This window comes from Passer domesticus, unplaced genomic scaffold (assembly GCF_036417665.1).
Source record: "Passer domesticus isolate bPasDom1 unplaced genomic scaffold, bPasDom1.hap1 HAP1_SCAFFOLD_307, whole genome shotgun sequence".
Classification (NCBI taxonomy): domain Eukaryota; kingdom Metazoa; phylum Chordata; class Aves; order Passeriformes; family Passeridae; genus Passer; species Passer domesticus.
This window is the reverse complement of record NW_026990086.1, coordinates 24,555-30,000: the sequence shown is the minus strand read 5'-3', so window position 1 is coordinate 30,000 and position 5,446 is coordinate 24,555. Positions and strand designations below refer to the sequence as shown.

Sequence of the window (5,446 nt, the reverse complement as noted above, 5' to 3'; positions counted from 1 at the left end):
CACCTACCATGGAATGTTTGCCCCATCCCTGCCCAGGGATGGGGCACCTGCCATCTCTAAGGGCAACCTGTGTCAGGGTTGCATCATGTTCCAAGTAAACAAGATCTTCCTTAGACCTAATCTGACTCAATCCCATTATATATTATAAATATTATCTCATGTCCTATTGCAACTGTTAAAAAAGGTGCCCCCTACTTCCTGAGAATCCCCTTTGAAATACTGGAACATAGCAATGAAGTCTCCCTGGGGCCTGTTCTCCTCTAGGCTGAATAACTCCAGGTGTCTCAGCTTGTCCTCAGAAGAGACGTGCTCTGTCCTCTGATTGCTTCTGTTGCCCTGTTTTGTAATTTGGTGGTGTGCTCCATTTTATCTAATGGCAAAAGAATTGAAGTAGAGCAATGCAGGGTACAGAGACATGCAAAGGTGGTGCAGGAACCCAAGGATGCCAGGCCTGGCTGAGTGGTTAGAGATTTGGCTATGGGCAGGAGGGGCTGTGGGGGGCTCACTGTCAGCCTCTGAGGGGCCCTGGTTTGTGCCCCAGCTCACCCTTTGAGGTTTCTGGCCGGCAAACAGGGAGAGCAGAGAGGGACTTGTCCCAGCCCCATCTGCTGCCTGGCACGCTCAAGCAGACAGGAACTGCCCCAGGGTTACTGCCAGCTCGTGTGGCAGAGAGGGAAGTGCAGCAGCCAGTGCCACTGGGCTGTCCCTGCTGGGAAGGAAGGTGCCATCCAGCACAGGAGGGGCAGGGCAGGGCATGGAAAGGTAGACACTGCTCTGTCTCCCTGTGGGAATCAGCCCAGTGCCTGTTGTTCAAAGAGAGGGACCAATGTGAGGCTTTGGAGTTTCCGGAAAAGAAGAAACTCCAAGGACTGAAAGCACCATTTCTAGAGCACTGGCAGGGCAAAAATCCCAGCAAGATGAAGACACCTGGTTAAATGGATGAGTGGGAGTCTGGGCCAGGTTTGCCTGTGATGGCAAGGTCCTGCACATAAAGATGGAGGTGCAGATGGTCCATCTTTCTGGATCTTTCTAGGAGCCAGAGGAATCCTGTGAAGCACTGAGCTCGGAAAGTCATGGTTCATTGATTTTTGTTGATTTTCTTTTTTCCTTTGGGCAGCATCCATTTGTAAGATTTGCTGAGCCTGCATCCAGCCTGGTGCCACTGATTGTTTCAGTGAAGAAGAGGAATGACCAAAGAAACTGAAAATCACATCAGGACCATTTACTTCTCAACCGGCACAGGGCAGGATTGTAGGTTCGGACAAGGGTTAGGGTTAGGGTTAGAGTTGGGGTTAGGGTTAGGGTTGGGGTTAGGGTTAGGGTTGGGGTTAGGGTTAGGGTCAGGGTCAGGGTTAGGGTTAGGACTAGAGTTAGGACGAGGGTTAGGACTAGGATTAAGGTTCAGGTTAGGGTTTAGGACTAGGCTTAGGTTTCAGTTATGATTGTCTAATAGGCCTGCTGATTAGAAATTAATAAAGTTTCTGAAACCAAAACTCTCCCTGAAATTTCCTTCCTTCTCACTCTCTGAATAAGATCTTGATTTCCTTGTAAATTTTCTTTTGTTTCTTAAAGGTGGAAGTCACCCATACAGTGTCTTTGCTATGGTGTCAAATTGGGGAATGCTCATCCTCATTTATGCTCTCCAGACCATGCTGCTTTTGGAATGTAACCCACTGGCTGGAAGGAGGCCCTTGGAGCTGCACGAGGCAGCAGCCGGGCCCTGGGTGCCTCTTCCTGGCAGCGGGCGAATCCTCCGCTCTCAGAGCCCAGGTGGCAACTGGCTGCTCCCGAGGGGAAGGGTAGCCGTGCTGGGCACAGCCCAGACTGGAGGCATTGGCTGTCTGGAGTCTGCCCAGGAGCAGAGAAAGGCCAGGGGCAGCCCAGGGCCGCTGGCCTGGCTGAGGATTCCTACTCTTCTGCCGGCTGCCCTGTGACTCCTGGCAAAGGGCAGCAGTGTGTGCAGCACTCTGGGCAGCGGCGCAGGGAGCCGGGCTGCTGGGCAGGCTGGAGCACAGGGCAGTGTCCTTCAGGCACGGCACTTCTGCCAGGGCAAGCCAGGCCAGCCTGAGGCACTGACAGCTTGGCAGCTCCCATCTGCAGGAGCCAGTGCCTCCCACAGCTCTGCCAGGAAGCGCCTGCAGGCCTGCAGTTCTGCCCTGAGCCACAGCAAAGGTGTGAAATGCAGAGTGTTCTGCAGAAATATTCAGGGCCACCAGGCCAGCCTGCTTTGTGCTCTCTGGAGCACAGTAAGCACTGTGCAATGCAGCTCTGAGCTGCTCGGAGAGAGGTGTTAGAAATAAACAAACTCTTAGTTACCATTAAGTGGAGACAAAGTCATTAAAGCAAACAAGAACCTTCTTCTTAGTAAGGATTCAACTGAGCCTGCTGTGTATCTCTGTCTCCTGAGAGCTGAACATACACACACACCAACACAATGCTGTTTTTCATTGCTTTTCACAGCCTTGGGTGATCCCTGTCCCCTTCCCCTTTGGCTGGGTGCTAGGCAAGTTACAGTCTCTCCTGACAGCCTACTTTTCTGTCCCCTCTCCTCTTCTCCTACCTCTCTTTTATTCTGGTGTTCAACCCTGCCCCTTTTCCAACTCACAGCAACACCCAAGAAATTAACTGGAACAAATGCAAACCAGAACTAACACCACCTAGCACCAACAGCTTTCATTCTTTTTTCTAATAACCTTTTGGCTGCAGCAAAACATTATCTCCTAGTCCCTGAGGGAATCACGAGCCTAATTTCAACATGTTTTTGGGATGATGATGCATCTTCAGTGAATAGGTTTTCTTTTGGGAAGGGTATAAGCACATGAGTTCAAGGCTGCAGGGCAAACCAGTTTTTGTTAGTTAGAAATTTTCGTTATGACCTTCCCATGCATAGTTTTTTAACCTTTCTGTAATATCAAATGACCTCAGTTCTGTGATTATTACATCTGCAAAGGCCAAGAGTGTTGAAACACACAGACCCTGGGGGAGGAATCAGGGTATTTATTGTAGCAGCTTCTCCCTGTAAATAACCCCCTGCCAGGCTCAACTTGAGAGAAATTCTCAAATAATAGCCAACCATCAGCTTCTTTTTGGGTGGGATGAGGAACACCCATTAGCCCACTCCAGCACTGGAAATATTTCAATGCAATGAAGAAGCAGTGCCTACAGGAGAGAGACTCTTTGGCTCTGGGCTCTGTCTGGCACTTTCTGCTGCAAGGACATTCCCCTCTGGAGCATTCCTACCCACAGCATCCCACAGGGGCTGGGGGCAGAGGCACAGGCTGGGGGTGCTCCCCTCTGGCCAGCCCTGCGGGAAGTAGGCATGGGAAAGGCCCAAACCCAGCCAAGTGCTGGTTCTGGAGGTGCTGGGAGCAGCCAGGGAGGCGGCACCAAACGGACACATCTGAAGGTCTCTTCTGCCTTGGATGAATCCGGGACTCAGGAATTGCTCTGGGCCAGGTGCAGCACCTGGCACTTGGCCTTGTGGGACCTCATGAAGCTGTCAGATGAGGTTGTCTCCCACTTCTCAAGCTTGTCCAGGTTCCTGTGCATGGCCATATCCTGCCATGGTGCCCCTGCCCGTCTCAGCTCCCCCATCCCCTGCAAACGTGCTGAGGGGGAGATTGATCCACTGCCTGTGCCATTGGGGAAGCCACAAAAGAGCCCCAGGGCCAAGGCAGAGCCCTGAGGGACACCCCCCATCCCCAGCCTGCAGCTGCACATGGAGCCACTGCCCACAAGTCCCTGGCTGTGTCCATCTGGCCAATGGCTGGTGCCCAGAGCAGCCCACTCTCCAAAGCCAGGGCTCTGCAGGGGGCACGTCAGGCTGTCAAGTGGGACCATGGCACAGTGGGCACACTGTGGGACTGCGGGAGGGGCCTGGGCACACCAAGGACTACAAGTGCCCAAGTCCGGGGGCTCCTCCATGCAGTTTCCAGTGGGCTCCGCTGTGGATGGGGCGCTGGGTGTGACCCTTTGTGACACAGGGCCCTTGATGATGCTGAACATAACGGTGCCCACAGACCTTTGTGACATCAGAGGGCCCTTGATGATGCGGAACATGACGGTGCCCACAGACCATTGTGGCATCAGAGGGCCCTTGATGATGCGGAACATGACGGTGCCCACAGACCATTGTGGCATCAGAGGGCCCTTGATGATGCGGGACATGACGGTGCCCACAGACCATTGTGACATCAGAGGGCCCCACCATAGCTGGGGGTATATAAGGGGTGCAGAGCCCTGGGGTGCCCAGTCCCGTGAGAGCCACTCTTGCAGAAGGAAGCAGCTCCCGGGATCTGTCCATGCTACAGGACTGCAGAGATGGATATGAACAAGATAAACCTCAACTGCTTCCCATCACCCAGCCCCCTGCCCAGCTGGGGGCAAGACCAGGCCCTCAGCGGGCACCTGGTGGGGGCAGTGGGTGCCTCAGCCTGGCCACAGTCAGGCACTGAGGAGGAGGAGAGGCCCTTTGTCATCATGGAAGACGAGAACAAACCTGACACAGATGACAAGTGGGGAGACACTGGGGCTCGAGAGTATCGCCTTTGGGAAGGAGCGACAGGCTGTGAATTGTACCAGTTGGTACAAGTAATGGCAGCGAAGGCAGCATCGTCACGCAGAGCTGGGAGTCCCCAAGAGTTGCACCAGTGGGAGGGGGCTGTGAGGGCGGCCTGGGGAGACAGGGCACAGCAAGAGCTGTACCAGCTGGCTCAGAGAGAGAGTGAGGACTGGACCTCAGCTGGGGATGATGAAGACTGGGAATACTACCCCCAGACTGAGCATTCCCAAGAATATCAAGGTGAGGCAGAGCCAGAGCTGTCCCAAGGAGAGGTCAGCAGCTCTTCCGAGTGGGAAGACTGTAGCGAGCCAGAGCTCAAAGCCCTCCAAGACGTTTCCACGGAGGAAGACAACAGCAGCAGCGCAGACCTCACCCAGGACAGCCATGAAAGCACGAGCAACTTTAGCTTCAGGCCCACTCCCTTCCTGAGGCAGGACTACAAGGACGACTGGGACGAAGTCAGCGTCCTCGAGCCGTACGAAGCAGAAGGCAGCGCCCAAAGGCTGTCAGCTCCTGAGGCAGACGAGCTACCAGTGCCCCTCCCTCTGGAGGCCTGGGTTGAGAGCCGGGCACCGGAGTCACCGTGCGCCTCGCTTCCCTCCCTGTACAGCGAAGCCTCCGAGGGCCAGCAGGGCTCCGAGGCAGGGCCGCAGAGCCCGGAGCCTGCCCCGCTCAGCCCTCTCGAGGCCTCAGCTCCCCAGCCGGGAGCGCAGGCCCCCAGGCAGCAGCCGGCTGCCCTCAGCAAGCGGTCCGGCCGCCTCAGGCGGGCGCTGCGGGCGCTGTTCCGCTGTCGCTGCCTGGCGCCGCAGCCGCAGGAGTAGCGCCCACGCCTGCCCAGCCCGGGGCTGCAGATGGCGGCCGGCCCGGGGCCCAGGGAGCCCTGGA

General features: G+C 55.5%; 1 long non-coding RNA gene across 1 annotated transcript in view; it reads left to right on the top strand.

The window, feature by feature from the left end:
• LOC135292354 (uncharacterized) overlaps positions 1–1,309 on the top strand; it is a 2,417-nt gene extending 1,108 nt beyond the window's left edge. The window contains exon 2 of the long non-coding RNA XR_010354745.1: positions 1,118–1,309. This is a non-coding gene — a long non-coding RNA (uncharacterized LOC135292354). The remainder of the gene's footprint in view (positions 1–1,117) is intronic.
• The last annotated feature ends 4,137 nt before the right edge of the window (positions 1,310–5,446 follow it).